This window comes from Mirounga angustirostris, unplaced genomic scaffold, assembly GCF_029215605.1.
Source record: "Mirounga angustirostris isolate CCGP_5_RB_7025 unplaced genomic scaffold, mMirAng1.0.hap1 SCAF_1, whole genome shotgun sequence".
Lineage (NCBI taxonomy): Eukaryota > Metazoa > Chordata > Mammalia > Carnivora > Phocidae > Mirounga > Mirounga angustirostris.
The window spans coordinates 80,337,817-80,357,194 of NW_026991709.1; the positions used below are offsets into that span (position 1 = coordinate 80,337,817).

At 39.1% G+C, this 19,378-nt stretch overlaps 1 protein-coding gene across 12 annotated transcripts in view; it reads right to left on the reverse strand.

Moving 5' to 3' along the window:
- MAP3K13 (mitogen-activated protein kinase kinase kinase 13) overlaps nt 1-19,378 on the reverse strand; it is a 167,206-nt gene that overhangs the window by 82,229 nt on the left and 65,599 nt on the right. Inside the window, exon 1 of one of the 12 annotated variants that reach the window (XM_064584139.1) lies at nt 10,143-10,456. The exons of the other annotated variants lie outside the window; for them this stretch is intronic. The gene's annotated coding sequence lies outside the window, so the exon portion shown is untranslated. Of the gene's footprint in view, nt 1-10,142; nt 10,457-19,378 lie in introns of those variants that run through there. 12 annotated transcript variants of the gene reach the window in all.

Consider the following 19,378-nt stretch of genomic DNA (forward strand, 5'->3'; position numbering starts at 1 on the left):
ATCTCTCTCTCTCATAAATAAATAAAATCTTAAAAAAGAAAGAAAGAAAGAAAGAAAGAAAGAAAGAAAGAAAGAAAGAAAGAAAGAAAGAAAGAAAGAAAGAAAGAAAGAAATCCACACCAGGTTTTGTGGAGGCGAGCTAGCTAGCCAGGATGGTTAGACCTAGTCATGGTTGGTGGGGGGAGGCCAATATGGTTGGGTCAACTGAGAAATAGAAATAAAGAAAAAAAATTGTTTTTTTCTCTTGTTATTTGGTACTTTATACAAAATCTAATATTAAAGTATCTGAAAAAAACTTATTGAGTAGTTTTTCACAAACCATATTTTATGAATTATATACAAAAATAGGATAATCTGAAGAATCTGCTTGGTAAAAAGTGTAAAAGAATTTTTTATTTATTTTTTTTTTACTTTTTTAGTTTCCTGTGATAATATACAGTAATGAAAGGATAAGTCCCCAAACCAGGCCCACAAGCTTAGTTTGCTTTGGCAAATCCTTAGCTGCAACCACACAGGAATAAGCCAGAAGAGATTTGTCTTAGAAGATGGAAGCCCTGAGACTACAGTTTCCTCATTCTGAGCCTTCAGGTCAATCCCCATGCATAATTGTTCTCTGGCATAAAGACATCTCTGGGTACAAGCCATATGCATCTCAGGTAAATCACAATTACCATTTCACATTGCTCTTGAGCTTGGCGAAGATTTAATGAAGTATAGTCAGTCTCCTGGATAGGTACTCCCTTGGAGTGACTCCCTTTCCCTTACCCTAGGGGACCTTTTTGCTCTGCATTAATAATGAAGTTCTCTTGGTCATTCCTTTTCCCTTTCCAGACTTGGTCCAAGGCTTTTAGAATCTGGGTGGCTAGTTGTTCTTTGGTTTTTAAAACCATGCCACAGCCTTTTTAATAGTTAGCAGGAAAAAGACGGAGGCCATTTATAAGACCATCTGTGGCAAAAGCAGTTTGACTCTAACAAAAGCCAGTATCAAAGGTGTAAGATTCAGTTAAAGGAAGCCCTTATCAATGTAGATAACCTTGTGATCAAAGGACAACCGGTGATGGGGAGTGAGTACTGTTTCAAAGTGTTACGATATTTTCTCCAATCAGGGCTTCTGCCATAATAGAAAACATAAAGGATTATGTGATTATTTCTCTTGAAGAAATCTACTCTGGTCTCCAGGTCTCTGAGAATACTTAAAGGTTAGATTAAAGCCTGGCTTTGGTCATTAACATAAGCAGTATAAAGCAAATGTTCAGTTATTTTTGATTAGGCAAACAGATGGAAGGGGTTCTGTTCAAAAATGGCCGGAAGCAGGAGGAGGAAGATAGGGGGTGGGGTGGGGCGGGGGAGAACCTGGCAAAGGAGTACAGTTTCTTTTCACATTGGCTCTTGAGCCCTAGCTGCTGCACTATCAGGTGGGTATTTCCCAGGAGTTTCTATGCTTAGCAAAGGTTTTAAATGAGGGGCGCCTGGGTGGCTCAGTTGGTTAAGCGACTGCCTTCGGCTCAGGTCATGATCCTGGAGTCCCTGGATCGAGTCCCGCATCGGGCTCCCTGCTCAGCAGGGAGTCTGCTTCTCCCTCTGACCCTTCTGTCTCTCATTCTCTCTGTCTCAAATAAATAAATAAAATCTTAAAAAAAAAAAAAAAGGTTTTAAATGAGTCTGTACTTTTAGGCCTAGAGAGTAGTGACTGAAAATATCCAAAGGTATGTTGCATCTGTTTCTTCTTAGTGTGCATATGTATTTGAATTTGTTCCGTGAGAGGAAATAATTGGTGAGTAATTAGTAAAATGTTTAATCTCACTTTAATCAAAAGATTATCTTCCCTGGAAAAAGCAACCATGGCTTTGTATTTTGGTGGGCTTGATCTCACTAGTCTCGATTATCCATGGTTACCCGCGCCTGCGGATAGCCTCATGCATCCCATCAGAGGCAGATAGGACAGCTACCACGAATGCAGGCACAGTGCCTTGGGGTAATAAGAAGCCTCGGTGGGCTTATTTTGCAAATTGAGCCCTCTTTAGTAATAGCAACTGTGACAGGCCTTTTTAGGACTCTAAATGAGTCTTTTTTTTTTTTCCTCCATTCTGGCTCCCAAATCCATTCTCTTTGATTTAAGATGGAAACTGCTCTCCTCACTGCCACCTGCCCATGGTGAACCATCAGCCCAACCACAGGCTCCCTGGGCTCTGTCTCCCCACCCCCCACCCCTTTCTTTTTTCTGTCACCTTTCTCCAGTCCTTTGTCTTTGACTATTTCCTAAGCCTTTTTTCTACTTCTCTGGCTTTTTTGGAATTTAGAGTTTCACTAAAATGTCCTCCTAGTACTGCTCAACTATTACCCCAGCCCAGGAATTCAGTACAAATTAGCAGATTGAAAACAATTACCATCTGTCATTGGGAAATCCTACAATGTTTTTCCCTAATTTTTAAACAACTAAAATTGCACATTTACTACACCTTCTCTGTAATACATGATTGCGTTTTGCAAGATGGTTTTACCACACTGGTACACACACAAGTATTATTACCAAATGGAACCCACTATCTGAAATTATTGTAGCTGTTAGGACTAGACATGAGGCCTCTCTGCTTGACTATTATACAAATGAAAAAGAATACAAGAAAAATTCTAGACTGATGAAATGAACACTAAAATGGAAAGGATGTTTTCTGTTTTGTAATTTTTACAATTTATCTTTTTCCTTGACAAAATCTGCAAACTCAAAACACCAATCCATCAACCAACTTGTTATTTGGAGAATTCCGGGAAGAATAATTTTCAAAAGCTGGCAAATCTCATACAAAATACCAACATCTTATTTTTTTCACAAAAATCTTATTTTTTTCAAATACTGGTTGTACCATTTATGGATTTAGTGGTTCGCATTTTCTTACTTAATATAGTCTTTCACCCTTCATCGTGCTTCAGCCTGATTTAAAGAATGATAGGAGGTAGTGAGAGATGGACAGAAGGAGCCAGTGTGATCACTTTGCGGGACTCCATCCTAGGACCCTGGGATCATGACCTGAGCTGAAGGCAGACACTTAACCAACTGAGCCACCCAGGCACCCTGAATTTTGCTTCTTAAGAGCACTAAAAAAGGTCAGATCAAAGAAAGGCTGTAACACACAACCAAACTAAGGTTATTAGATTATCTGCTGCCATATTCCCTATTAGCCCAGACCACCAAATCACCAGTCTAATGGAAGCTCTCTCTTGACCACAAAGAATAATGGCCAAGACAAGTGACCTTTATATGGGCCTGCCTAAAGGTGGCAAGGTCAGATCTCATCAGGATTCTATTTCCTGCTTATGAGGAAGTCCGTGGGCAAATCTCAAAGTGACTTAACCTTTCTGTGTCTCACCCAGATATCTCCATCTGAAACACTCATAACATTTTCCCCTCCTCCTCAGCTGTAGCAGTATCCCAATGGAGGCTAAACTTCTAGAAAAGTACTATGAAAGAACTGGAGTAAAAGTAGATTTTAAGGGCGCCTGGGTGGCTCAGTTGGTTAAGTGACTGCCTTCAGCTCAGGTCATGATCCCAGGGTCCTGGGATCGAGTCCCGCATCAGGCTCCCTGCTCTGCGGGGAGCCTGCTTCTCCCTCTCCCACTCCCCCTGCTTGTGTTCCCTCTCTCGCTGTGTCTCTCTCTGTCAAATAAATAAATAAAATCTTTAAAAAAAAAAAGTGGATTTTAACCAGATTGTCTTAGAAGTTGTCACTTGTCTGTTTGATGTTGGTAATAATGAGATTCCAAGAATGTTACAATGTTAGAGTTAGAAAGGACATTTGAGATCACTAAAAAAAGTCTTCATCTCATATTTTGAAATGAAAGCTAAAGACAAATTTTAAAAAATTTGAGAGAATTGTCTTGCCAAGGATGATCTGATATGGCTACATAGGTACTTACTGCCTTAGTCCGATTCTTTTTCCATTGCATCTTTGTGCCTTATAAAGCAGGCAAATAGAAAGCACATTGATTTTATCCATTTTAATATAAGTAATCTTTAAGATAAAGAAAGAAGGTAGGTATATGGTTGCATAAACGAACCTCATTATTAAAAACTTTACAAAGTTTCAATTCATCCTCTGTTCAACGTGGTGCATGCAAATCTTCTGCTAAAGCGTAATAAGCACAAGATATTTAAGCCTACACTGGTGGTTCTTTGCTTGCTTCATCTGAGAACTAGAACACATCCTCCTCATTGACTATCACTTACCATGCAGCAATTCTCGGTGGAGACATTATGAAAGGACATTCCCCCAGCCCCCCCCCCACACACAAATCCACCCCCATACTTAGAAGGATTTATCCTAATAGGGCAGCAAGCAAAATTTGAAAAAGTTTCCCAAATACCACCTCTGCTCTGGCCTCTACCCAGCAGAAAAATCATTAATCAAAAAAAAAAGGGGGGGTTCTCTACAATAAACAAATGTAGACCAAAAGGAAAGTGTCTACTCTGTGCCAGACACAGGCTATAAAGTGATGAACAAACAGTGAATACTAAATATTCACTCTGAGTTTTAGTCTTAGAGCAGCTCTCTTTGTATACCCATTGTGCCTGATTTGTCAACCACCGACCCCTGGGTTTGATAGTTCCTTAAGCTCTCTGAATCTCTCTGAATCTATATCCGTAAATACAGCATACAATGAAAAGTCTCTTTCTTAAATTTTATTTTAATTTAATTATTGTTTAAGTAGGCTCCACACCCAACACGGGCCTTGAACTCACGACCCTAAGACCAACAGCTGCATGCTCTACTGATTGAACCAGCCAGACACCCTGAAAAAGTTCCTTTTTGACTTTACCCCACCCCCAGCACACTTTATTCATCCCCCACCTTTACACTTCTCTTTAACATTTACCACTGCCTAAACTAATTTACTTCATTGTTTGTCTTCCCCAATAAAATAAGCCCCCAAGAGGGCAAGAATTTTTGTTTTTTTCCCCCCACTGCTGTGTACTCAGTACCTAGAACACATACTAAATGCTCAATATTTGTTGATTAAAAGAATGTCAACACTTCGACACCTACAAGTTCTATTTGATACATCCTCTTTCCCATGACAGTCTCCCCACTATCCCCTTCAATCATTCTCTCATCCCTAGTATACTGCTCCTCTGTCCTCTTAGGATTTTTCCTGCTGGCTATATCTAGGTATAGTGTAGCTAGCCTGGGCTCCATGACTAACTGTCACATGACAATTTTCATTTACACACACCCTCTTATCTTCCACCGCACCTGTTGAACCAACACTTAACCCTATATTACCCCCACCATCCCAACTTATCTTCCTCCATTGTCCAGTCCAGAGCACTGCAAGAGAAGACCTTAGAGTCATGCTAGACCGAACCAATAACAAGTCAAGGTAGGCTTCAATGTTCAAAAGCCACGGTATACAGAAGAAAGAGAATGGGGTGAAGAATTAGACCTGGATTTGAGAATTGGGTATAAGGTGCGCTGCCTCGTGTCTTTGGCTGAGTCAGCAACCTTCCTGAGCCCGTTTTTTCATCTGTACAATGGGGGTAGTGTACCTACTTCATACCACGAGGATTATATTTTAAATGAAATAATGTATGTGAAAGCTCCCAAATTTCTAGGCATGTAGAAGTTGCTTGATAAGTGTCAGCTCCTTCTCTTCCTTTAATGTATCTCACTAACCTCTTTGAAAATGACTAACTACTACTTAGCAAGAAAATCCATGCTCTCTGCTATGAATCTTAATTTTCCTCTCTTCCCTCCTTTCCTTATAGAACTCTATGTCTTCACTCTGTTTTCTTGATTCAGAAGTAGTGTCCCTCTTCTTTTCTAAAACTAGCTCTCTATCCATGCAAATAGTTTTTACCCTGGCTGCACATTAGAATCATCTGGGGAGGGGCGCCTGGGTGGCTCAGTCGTTAAGCTTCTGCCTTCGGCTCCCGTCATGATCCCAGGGTCCTGGAATCAAGCCCCACATCGGGCTCCCTGCTGCTTCTCCCTCTCCCACTCCCCCTACTTGTGTTCCCTCTCTCGCTGTGTCTCTCTCTGTCAAATAAATAAATAAAATCTTTTTAAAAAATCATCTGGGGAGCTTTTAAAAAAATGCAGATGTCTGGGCCCCACCACAGACCAATCAAATATGACTCTCTGGAGGCAGGAGCATGGTATCAGTATTTTTTTTAAGTTCCCTGGTAGGGTGCCAAGACAATTCAATGGGAGAGAGAACAGTCTTTTCAACAAATATTGCTGGAACTGGATATCCTCATTCAAAAGAATGCAGTTGAACACTTCCTTATACCATGCACAAAAATTAACTCAAAATGGATCATAGACATGAATGTAAGAGCTAAAACTATAAAGCTCTTTAAAAAATAGGGATAAATCTCCATAACCTTGGGTTAGGCAAAGTCTTCTTGGATAGGACACTAAGAGCACAAGCAACTACAACAAAAGTGAAGAAACTGAGTTTCATCAAAATTTAAAAATGTGGCGCTGCAAACAACATCACCAAGAAAGTATAAAGACAACTCACAGAATGAAAGAAAATATTTGCAAACCATATATCTGATAAAGAACTTGTAACTAAAACATATCAAAGACTCTTAAACTCAATAATAAAAAGAGAAATAAATTTTTTAAATGGGCAAAAGATCTGAATAGACATTTCTCCAAAGGAGAAATACAGAGGGCCAATAAGCGCATAAAAAGATGCTCAACATCATTAACCATTAGGGGAATGTATACCAAAACCACAAGGAGATAGCACTTCAAATTCACTAAGATCCCTCTTATCAAAATTAGAGACACTAAGAAGTGTTGCCAAGGATGTGGAGAGATTGAAAGCCTCATATACTGCTGGTGGGAATGTAAAATGGTGCAGCTGCTTTGGAAAACAGTTTGGCAGTTCCTGAAAATGTGAAACATATAGTTATCATAGGACCCAGCAATTCCACTGCTAGGTATATACTCAAGAGAAATGAATACATATGTTCACACAAAAACTTATATGCAAATGTTCATAGCAGCATTATTCATAACAGCCAAAAAGTAGAAACAACCCAAATGTCCATCAAGTGATGGATGGATCAGTAAAACATGGTATATCTGTACAATGGAATATTATTCCACAATAAAAGGAATGAAGCCCTGATATATGCTATAACATGGAGAACTCTAAAAACCTTATTCTAAGGGAAAGAAGCTAGTCATGAAAGACTGTATGTTATGTGATTTCATTAATATGAAATGATCAGAATAGGCAAATCTCTGTATAAAGAATGAAGATTAGTGGTTGCCTAGGGCTGGGGGGCTGAGGGGAAATGAGGAGTGACTGCTAATGTGTACTGGTTTGTTTGTTTACAATGATAAAAATATTTTAAAATTGATTGCGGTGATGGTTGATCAACTCTAAGAACATACTGAACAAACAGAGAGACAGAAAGTTCCCCAAGCAATTCCAGTCTTTACAATACTATATATGTATGGTATCTTACCTTCTACATTCCTTAGGAGGAAATATGGCATCTTCTAAATCTTTCTCTCCTCCCATATTCTTAAGGAATAAGAGACACACAGCAGGAGGGTGATATCTCTTAAATGACTTTTTTTTTTTTTTAAGTAAAGAGTGTTCTTGGTGAATGGTTTGTTTGTTTTTTTTAAAGATTTTATTTTTATTTATTTGAGAGAGAGAGAATGAGAGAGAGAGAGCACATGAGAGGGGAGAGGGTCAGAGGGAGAAGCAGACTCCCTGCTGAGCAGGGAGCCCGATGCGGGACTCGATCCAGGGACTCCAGGATCATGACCTGAGCCGAAGGCAGTCGCTCAACCAACTGAGCCACCCAGGCGCCCTTGGTGAATGTTTTTTATTTTAATCAAAATTGCAAGAGTCAGGCTGCCACCTGGCAGCATCGGTCATCTTGGCTATCTTGATTCACTTGATTCACCCAAGCAATTAATTCAGCTGTAGCCCAGAGAGAGAGAGGGTAGGTAGACAGTGCAAACCAAACTGACCGGTTCTGCCATCCAAAGTACTGTTGTTCTGTCCTCTACCAGTGGATGTGGCCTCTGGTCCTTAGGAACCATGCTTTTGACAGTTCCCCAGGATAGGGCTCTGGTTTGACTGACTTTGTTTACTAAATAAATTAATTCCTACTTCTGGAGTAGCTTCAATTTTGAAACAGAAAGCCATCTATTGACAGTCACTGATACACAGGATTTTATTGTTTGATATTAAACAATTAAGAGTTATTGTTTTTTTTTCCCCTACAAGTACACTATACAGGAAAATAAATATAATCTAGAATACAGCCACTAGGAGTGGAGAGAGAGGGAGATTCTATATCTACTCTGTGCCTTAAAGGGATAGTTTTACTTTAATAAATGCAAAGTGCGACTGTATTTCTTTCATGGAAATAAAGCCCTCTTGCCAAAACGTATAGAAAAGACAGAATCTGACGAACATTTCTTGAGTTTGATTATATAAACACATTAAAAAAAAAAACCCTGAGTTCAGTCTTTTGATCTAGCAATGATCTAGACTTCAATAATTTGAAATAAGTTTGCAATTGCTACTTTCAACAAAGTCTGAAAGTATACAAAAGAAGAAAATGATGAAGTAAGCTTAGATGCTTACAAACACAGGGAAATTGTGTCATTTGTTCAACCCAGCATATAAAAAAATAGCAAAATATGAAACCATAGTTGTCTGAGTAGAGGACAAAGATCTGATTTAGAATGAGGCAGAAGTTTTCCCTTCTATAGCTCTAGTGAGTTCAGTTGCACCCAGAAAAACAAAATGAATAAGGGCAATGCCAGATGAGAAACAAAAGAAAACTCCAAATCCTCAGGTAATTTTGAATGAGTTTACAGTTGGAAGATTCACTAATAATCTTCAAATTAGATCATCTGAGTCCTAATTTAGAAGCCCTATTTCATGAGAAAAGATTATAATAGGAAAATCTCAAAACTAAGTATTGATTATACAAGGTAAACATGACAAGGCTGGATGATAAGAAATTAACAGACACATTTTGCTTTCCCTCTCACTGGAGACGTGGACCAGGTACACGCTGCCGACTAGAATATAATTTGCTCAAGTGAGGGAGGTGGAAAATGCTATTAGGTTATCTAGGTTGAGGAGCTGCCCTGGGGCAGAACATGTCACAGTGTCCCATTCCTCTTCCTTATCATCCCAACTTTCACCAGAATATAATCCAGAACCTTGGAAAATAAATACGATCACAAATACTAACTTTTTGTTGAAACTCCAAGCAAAGTATCAAACCTTAACTTAATACATGGAACATATCAGAACTTTTCCATGTTTGCCAAGTACAGGGGGATAAACTATTTTCAGCTGAGAGTTCATCTTCAGAAAACACTCATATGCATTTCTATGCAATATAATTATGGAATATATTACGAAACCACTTCTTAATTTTCGTTCAGGGATATTTTACAGATCAGGATTTAAGGATCATTCCCCTTTTGCCTCTGGTGCAGGCTTTCAAGTTTTTGAAAATATAAATAAAAAGCACAGAGTGACAGAAAGAGCTGCAAAGATGTATAAATACACTCCTGTGACTCCCATAATAAAAGCTTTCGGGGGGGGGGGGGGGGAGGGAAATGGTCGGACAAGTATTCATCTTCCCCAGATTGCAAGCTCAAGACCCTGACTGGTACACAATTATGAAACAAAGGGGAGGTGAAGGGTGACACACAACAGAAAGGGCAGCAGAAAGGAAGACCAGAGCTCAGCAGGCTAGAACCTGCTCCGTCTAGCTGGCCCGGCTTCCCACCCAGCACCTTTCTGGTACCAGTTCGGGGCTTTGCCTCTCATGCGACCCACATCCTCTTCTCCGAGAAATGAATCTCCCTTTAAGGAAAGCCAAGCCAGCATCCAGAGGTAACGTGCAGAACCGTAAATGAAAAATGTCCACGTCTAGCAAGCAAGCAGACGAGCAAAGGGAAAACCAGCTGTCAGTTTCGAAGGCTCCGAGCTCTAACGGGGTTTCAGGTTACTCTTTCGCTGTCTTTCTCACCGTGTCTCCCTCAATAATACCAGCTTTCTAATCAACTCAAATCTCAAATACCTTCTCCATCTGTCCTTGTGAAATAAATGCTGATGAAACAGAAAAAAAAGAGTGTGATACTCACAACAATGAAGAATTCCTACACATGCCGTTCCATTTTCTTGCTTTAAAAAGATGGAAGGTTAATTTAAAAAGCCTTGCAGAATTAGAAAAATAAGGGGGAGGGGGATTCCACCCACACAATCCTCCAGCCCACCGCAAAGAAGCCCAAAGGCTTGCTGACGTCACAGATTCATGAATGGATGTAAATTGGGCCGGTTTAGGATTCCGCACAGACTTCGCTGTGGTGTGTGCCATGAAAAAGAAAGGGAGGGTCCAGAGCAGGCCGGACCAATAGGCTTCAGGCACTCATGGCCTGCCTTCTTTTAGGAGGAATCTGGTCAAAGAATAAACAGAGCCCGCCAATCAGGCGTCTGCCACTGCCTTAAGACAGACTGGCAGCTAGAGGGGGTGCGGGAAGGGAGGGGGGTGGCGGGGGACGGGAGTGTGTGTGTGTGTGTGTGTGTGTGTGTAGCTGTGATAGTCATGAAAACATTATTATTGCTATTGAATGAGGGAATCAGAATTTCAGTGGAATTGGGGTTACCAAAAATGCATATAGAAGAATCACATTCTTTTATTCATTAGAGCTATTTTCTTTAACTCTTTTCTTGCTGTCCAGCAACGTGCCTGCTCCCAAGTGATAAAAACAAATCAAAGTCAGGGAAACAGTTCCTAAAACTAGTGACCAGTAAAAAATGTATGCCCTGCTCACCAAGGCTTGTAAAAGCAAAACAGTGGGGAAATATTAGTGGGAATAACCTAGTGATTAAGAAATATAAATATATAAGACAATATTGCATAAATGTAATTATTTTTTAGAACAATATCATCTTGCTCACCTTTGTGATGCATCAAAGTGGGTGTGGAAGAGCAATGCTGCATTTGAATAAGGTAGGTATTTCCTCATTAAGACACAGCTCCAAAAGAGCTCTTAATGATTCTTAGAGCAAATTTTGGTTTTAATAAGATGCCTTACTATAAACAGCAGAAACAGCTATATTAAATTCACCCAAGAGCTCATGACATTTAAAATTTTTTTTCTAATTTAGGGGCGCCTGGATGGCTCAGTCGTTAAGCTTCTGCCTTCGGCTCAGGTCATGATCCCAGTGTCCTGGGATTGAGCCCTGCATTGGGCTCCCTGCTCAGCGGGAAGCCGGCTTCTCCTTCTCCCACTCCCCCTGCTTGGATTCCCTCTCTGGCTGTGTTTCTGTCAAATAAATAAATAAAATCTTAAAAAAATTTTTTTCTAATTTAAATAATTTTACCAGCTTTATTGAGATATAATTGATATACAAAGAAATGCACATATGTAATGTGTACAATTGGATGAGCTTAGAGTTATGCAAACATCCTCAACACCATCACCACAGTCAAGACAGTAGACGTATCAGAGGGTTTTCTTGTGTTCCTTTGCGGGTTTTTTGGTTTGTTTTTATGGTAGGAATACTTCATGTGAGAACTACTCCTTAGCAAATTTTGAAGTGCACAATATAAGACCACATTGTTAACTATAGGCACAATACTGCAGAGCAGATCTCTAGAACTTACTCGTCTAGTAAAACTGAAACTTTACACCCACTGAGTAACAACTCCTATTTCCCTCTCCCCCCTCCCCCCATCTCTGGCAACCACTATTGTATTCTCTGCTTCTATGAGTTTGACTCTTGTAGATATCTCATAGAAGCAGAATCATACAGTATTTGTCTTTTTGTGACTAGCTTGTTTCACTTGGCATAACATCCTTCAGGCTCATCCATGTTGTCACAAATGACAGAATTTCCTTTTTTTAAGGCTGAATATATTCCATTGTATGTATACACCACATTTTCTTTATCTGTTCATCTGCCGATGGGCACTTGGGTTGTTTCTATATGTTGGCTATTCAGTGCTGCAATGAACATGGGAGTGCAGGTATCTCTTGGAGATCCTGATTTCAGTTCTTCTGGGCATATATCCAGAAGTGTGGTTGCTGAATCATATGGTAGTTCTATTTTTAATTTTATGAGGAATCTCCATACTGTTTTCCATAGTTGCTGCACCGTTTTACATTCCCACCAACACTGTACAAGGGTTCTAATTTCTCCAAACCTTGCCAACATATGTTACCCTTTTCTAAATAGTAGCCATCCTAAGAGATGTGAGGTGATATCTCACTGAGGTTTTGCTTTGCATTTCTCTGACAATTAATGATGTTGGGCACCTTTTCATATGCCTATTGGTCATATGTATGTCTTCTTTGAAGAAACATCTATTCAAGTCCTTTGCCCATTCTTGACATTGGTTTTGGCAATAATTTCTAGAAATGACACCAAAAGCACAGGCAACAAAAGCCAAAATAGACAAGTGGGACTACATCAAACTAAAAAGCTTTAATCAACAGAATGAAAAGGCAACCTACAGGAGAAAACATTTGTAAAACACATATCTGATAAAAGGTTAATTTCCAAAATATATAAGGAACTCATAAACCATGATAGCAAAATAAAGAAATCATGATGTTTCTTTACTCTTTATTTTAAAAATGTTAGAAGTTATACAGAAGTGGAGATTAATATAATTCACTGCCCCTATACCCCATCATTTCACTTCATGATTACCAATACTTCACTAAAACTGATCACAACTTTCTTGAACTTGGGAAATCCTTGAAGCTGGAACAACACTGGTTAATGTAAGGCCTCCATTATGAGGTGTCCAGTGACCAAGAACATTCTGAACAGAGATCTTACTCTCTCTCTTCATCAGACTATTTGTACAGCTGAGAGGAGAGTGGCTGCCGGTCTCTGTGTGGCTATGGAGGGTTCAAGCATGACACTAGTGACTATTGCACCCTGCTTAGCTCATTTGGAAAAACAAAATGCAACAAAACTCTCCAGCACTATTTTACACACAGCAAACATGTTCAAGGCACTGTTCTATATACTCAAACAATAGGATATCATTGGCAAATAACAGATTCAACAAATTTCTCTAAAGGAGCTTACTGTGGAATATCACTTTGGAAAAGATAGACCGAAGTTTACCCCTGTAAGATAGGAGTGCTCAAGACAAATCAGGGCTGGTACATTCCTAGTAAGCCTTAGTGCACCACATTGGTGTATATGTCCCTGTACCAAGATTATTTTAGAACCCATAAATGGAAAGGAATTAAGAACATACATCTCTGTCCCTTTTAACAGCATTCAAAACTAACCAGGATACACTAAAAGAATCAGATTTATTAGAAAATAATTGTTTTTTTCCCCCCAAAGGTAGTCTGTATTATTTTGTATTATTAGTATCTATTAGTTAGTCTGTATTATTATTCTGGAAAATAATACAGACTAACTAGTAGAAGGAGGCAATGTTTTTGTGGAACATGTCAACAAGATGGCCAACTCTGTTATGGAAGCCAACGATTTGCTGTAAGATTTGACAGCAACATCATTACTCAACAAGTTTACCAGGGATCAGGGTGTCTCTGGTGCAATTCAAAAAAACAGTCTGTAAACGGTTTTAAACACAGCTACCTAAGAAGTTGGCTCAATATGTAATCTGGCAAATAAAAACGAGCTGGCTCTATGGACTTGCCATTTAGTAAGATGAACTTGATCTGGGTTAGCGTGCTTCCCTGTACCACAGAAATATTAACAGGGCCAACAACAATTTCTCCTGTTGAATATCATGGGAAATCATTGGGAAGATAAGTTATCTCCCCCAAATTACAGAAACTGTAGAGGTCATTCTTGGAGGAAGCCATTGTTGTTTTTGGAACAGAAAGAAGGTAGGGAGAGGGGACCATGAGAAATGTACATTCTAGTGCGCACTGCCCAAGAACTTCCTGCAGTGATGGAAATGTTCTATAACTTGCACTAATACAGTAGCCACATGTGACTGTTTAGCATTTAAATGTGGCTAATGTGCAAGATGTCCATCAACAGATGAAGAAGATGTGGTATACAATGGAATATTATGCAGCCATCAAAAAACACGAAATCTTGCCATTTGCAACAACGTGGATGGAACTAGAGGATATTATGTTAAGCGAAATAAGTCAATCAGAGAAAGACAAGTATCATATGATCTCACTGATATGAGGAATTCTTAATCTCAGGAAACAAACTGAGGGTTGCTGGAGTGGTGGGGGATAGGAGGGATGGGGTGGCTGGGTGATAACATTGGGGAGGGTATGTGCTATGGTGAGCGCTGTGAATTGTGTAAGACTAATGAATCACAGACCCGTACCTCTGAAACAAATAATAACATTATATGTTTAAAAAAAAAAAAGATAGTAGGAAGGGAAAAATGAAGGGGGTGGAAATCAGAGGGGGAGATGAACCATGAGACTATGGACTCTGAGAAACAAGCTGAGGCTTTTGGAGAGGAGGGGGGTGGGGGGATGGGTTAGCCCGGTGATGGATATTAAGGAGGGCATGTATTGAATGGAGCACTGGGTGTGATTCGCAAACAATGAATCATGGAACACTATATCAAAAACTAATGATGTAATGTATGGTGACTAACAAAACATAATAAAATAAAATTTAAAAAATAATAAAATAAAATGTGGCTAATGTGATTGAGGATCTGAATTTTAAATTATATTTTAGCTCATTTAAATTTTATTTTATTTTATTTTTATTATGTTCAGTTAGCCACCATATAGGACATCTAAATTTTAAAATAAATAGTCACATGTGGCTGGCTGGTGGTGACTGTATGGGACACGGCAACTCTAGAGATATCAAGCCAAGTCCCATCATTACAAGTAATTCTTTATTTCAGCATGTGGGCATGCTAAGTGTGGAGGACTACAAAGCCAGTATCTAAGTGAGTAAGCACTTTTAAGAGTCAAATGAACTTCTTCAAATCTCAGTAATGACTGGAAGATAACTCTGGTCTTATTTCTCAAGAAGATATTCAAATTTCATTATTAGAAGACAACCTAAGAATAGAAGGTAAGGTACAATTATTTTGCTATAAAAATATGAGCTATTCTAGGATTGTTTTTTAAAAAAATTTTTTAAAGGAAAATGACTCATTAAACCAGAATCTAAGAGAAGCTCAAAGTATACTGACCCAGTGACAATTTTTGTCAGAAATACCACGAAAAAGAAAGAGGATAATGACCTCAAGGCTAATACATGAAGATTCACATTTCTGCCACAGGCACCAGTGTGTAGTAGTTAAAAGCTAGTAAAGAGATCTGGGTTCAAATCCTAACTCTGCCACTTATTAGTTATGCAAGTTCAGGCAAACTGGAGTTTCCATGTTCTCATTATTAAAATGGGGATAATAATAGGTCATGCTTATTATGTGAAAGTTAATACACGAGAAGACTAGCACAGAATCTGTAATATAGAAGATACTCAGCAAATGGTACTGGTGGCTGTTTTTGTTTTATTGTGGTTGTTATTCAAATACCATGGGCCTTTCTATTCTCAGCAAGGGAAATTTCAACAACTGTGCAGATCCAGGGATTAAAAACCACAAAGAAAAACACAACATCTTTATTTTGCTTATAATAAGCTTGAACAGATCTTCATAGGAAATTCTTTTTTTTTTTAAACATGCACTTTTTTTTTTTTTTTTAAGATTTTATTTATTTATTTGACAGAGAGAGACACAGAGGGAACACAAGCAGGGGGAGTGGGAGAGGGAGAAGCAGGCTCCCCACCGAGCAGGGAGCCAGATGTGGGGCTCGATCCCAGGACCCTGGGATCATGACCCGAGCCAAAGGCAGACGCTTAACCATCTGAGCCACCCAGGCGCCCCTAAAGATTTTATTTATTTGACAGAGAGAGACACAGTGAGAGAGGGAACACAAGCAGGGGGAGTGGGAGAGGGAGAAGCAGGCTTCCCGCTGAGCAGGGAGCCCTATGCGGGGCTCGATCCCAGAACCCTGAGATCATGACCTGAGCTGAAGGCAGACGGTTAATGACTGAACCACCCAGACACCCCTCTTTGTAGGAAATTCTTAAAAAATATGTACTAGGAACACATTTTCCAACGAAAAGCTCATGCAAATCATTTTTCTTTGGGAGACTGGGGAATAATACTCTTTGAGGTTCTGTAGCTGAGGAGGGGTGAACCCTCAGGAGGTTAAGCTAGGTGACCGAAAACTCTGTTCACCAAAAAACCAAACAAAAAATCATGCTAAAATTTCCCAAGAAAACCTGTAGTTTACATACAATCATTTGAACTGATATGGAAAACAACCTACTAGGTGGGAACATTGGCTGAAATTCTTTACTTTCATATCAGAATGTTAACTCTAATTTTCCCTGTTTTCAAAGTGTATGGTTTGATAGCGTGGATAGCAATGTCAATATTCAAATTTCAATATTCAAAGGCTGCAGCAAACTATTACTTCAATTTTATTGTTACTGCTGCTGCTGTCTAGCTCCCATTAAATGCCTAGCTGAGAAAGCGATTTTTAAGAAACATCTAAGGAAAAAAAAATTCTTTTAAGTATCACTAAAATGTGGGTGCTGGGTGGCTCAGTCAGTTAAGTATCACTAAGATTTATCCTTGTATCAAGGGAGATAGATGGATCCTCAGAAAGCTACCTGTTACCTAACTATCATTAACCTAGTGCCCCTGAGCAGAATCATTGTCACAGCCTGCGTGTTACGGCCTTTCTTTGATCAAGAATTATTATAAGGAACAGCAATATTGTTTCTGTGTTGTCCATTACCGTGCATGATGTCTCATATGCAAGCAATTCACACGAAGAATTCATTTTAGAACTTAATGCCAGGGAAAAGTTTTCTGTTCTCGAAAAATTATTACGGCACCCACATTTTTGATAACAACAATGTAATCCACTGAATTTCCTTTTTTTTTTTTAATCCCTGCTGGTGGGAAGCTCAAAGCCAAGTTTATGCTCAAATCTGTCTATCAATCAATTTATATATCTGTATCTATTTTAGCTTTTGTGGTTATCATATTTGCTTTCTCTTCCCTGCTTTGGGTTTGATTTCCCTTTTATTAACCTTATTGTATATATACTTCATGGTAAGGACTTCAAATCCTTTTTGAAACAGACTATAAATAAAAATGTACACTGAACACATATCAACTTTTAAAAAGATGAAAGTCTCATGTCCATAAATTCTATAATCATCTTTATGATAAAAGAAAACCCATAATTATGGCAAACTTTGAAAAATATTTTGAGTTAAATGGAATTGAAGTATTTTTTATCAAAGTATAATAAAACATCTAGTCAGCTGGAGAAAAGCAATTGCTTAGAGATTTTATGTGCTATTTAGACTAAATCTCAACAGCTTAATGAAGTTTTAATGTATTATCCCTGTCAAAAAGAGGACTACAAACAAAGGATGTAAGAATTCTTCTCTGATCAATAACAAAGATGCACTGAAATAAATCAAAAGCAAATGGATTTCTCAATTAGTAAAATATTTAGCATCCCTGAAATATACCATTCCATAATAAACAAATTCTGGCAAGGTACTATAAACCTAACCTTTGTGGGGCTAGAAATAATATCTTGAGTTTATAAAGGCACTTTCCATATTGAAAAGAGTAAAAGGAAAATTTATGTATTACTTTACTCATCCACAGAGAATTTGTACTACTTCTGAGAGGCCAGGTAAACCATCTAACTTCTGTTGAACTTTAGCTTCATACTGCAAGCAAGAGAACTGAAGAGCAAAACATAGGAATAGTGAACATCTGCCATTTTGTTTTTAGTCTGCTCCTGCATCTTCTGCATTTGAGAACACGGTCTCTCCACCAATCTCAGTCCTTCAGTGCTTCAGAGGGAGCCGAAGCCACCTGAAGCTAGGGCTCCAAGAGTGAACTCATGGCACAGAGCTGGCCATGCCTTTTATGCCAAAATATCTTCCTTATATAAGTATCTTCTTTTAACATATAAGATATCTAAATTCCAGAAATAATGATTGGGAACAAATCTGTTCAAAGACATTCTTTATAAACAGTCCTGTACTTTGCTTTACAATTTACAAAGTACTTTAAAGATTTTATTTATTTATTTGAGAGAGAGAGAATGAGAGACAGAGAGCATGAGAGGGAGGAGGGTCAGAGGGAGAAGCAGACTCCCCGCTGAGCAGGGAGCCCGATGCGGGACTTGATCCCAGGACTCCAGGATCATGACCTGAGCCGAAGGCAGTCGCTTAACCAACTGAGCCACCCAGGCACCCTACAAAGTACTTTAAAATAGGGTAGATAGTAGTCTTGTTTCATATGTGAGGACATTAAAGTTCAGGAAGATTGGCTCATCTAATCTAATCTAGCTCTATCTAAACTCTGTAACCTACTGACTCTACTTTAAATTCTGTCCATTACCCCTTGTCCCTCCTCCATTAAAGACCTGTCTACAATCATTCAATGACTAAAAATTAAAAGTGAACTAAAACAGTAATAATGCAAAGATGAAAAAGCCAATTCTTTGTCTCAAGGAGCTTTGGTGAGGTGAACCACTACACAAAATGGTGAAAGTGCTAAATCAGTGGGGTAGACAGGGATGTTTTACTTGAGGTTGGAGAACAATACTAGAAGGAAGTTAATTGACATTTGGGGGTGAGAATATTCTTGCTTGCATGGGACTTTCTTACATAATGCAAAATGTTTAGCACTCTCCATGCCTATATCAGCAACAGTCTTTGTCATAGCTAAAAAAAAAAAAAAAAAGTCCCCCATATTTGTCTCCCTAGGCACTAGGGGGTTGGGACTGTCTTATTTTGAGATCTACAGAGGCTGTAGAGTGGTGCTCTCTGCCGCCCTCTGTTGACACATAGAGATAAGATCAAAGCCCTTAGAAAAAGGTGTCTTGTCCTTTGGAGAAAAATGTCCCAAGAGGAGCAAAGAAGGAGCAAAGATACGTGATGTTGAGGCTCAGCGAGGGCTCTGGGAATGTTGGGTGAGGCTGAATAAAGGCTGGGAGCCACTCCTCCTGGTCCAGACCATACCCAGTACTTGCCGTTTACTTGTCTTTGGCAAGTTGGCATGTTTGTAAAGGGAATAAAGGTTTGTCTTTATACAAACACACCCTGTCCTTATGCTGCAGTTTGCCCAGGGCTTGGACTAGGTCCTCTCTTTCTGATACAATGATTATTTGGGGCTGGGTGGTTACAGTTGGTTATAAAAAGGAGGCCAACCAGAACTGGACCTTGAAGAGGAAGGATTTGGGGAAACTGGATATGAGAGAACAAGGACAGTTGTTCAAAGACAGTTTATATCAGGACGTCTGGGTGGTTCAGTCGGTTAAGCGTCTGCCTTCAGCTCAGGTCATGA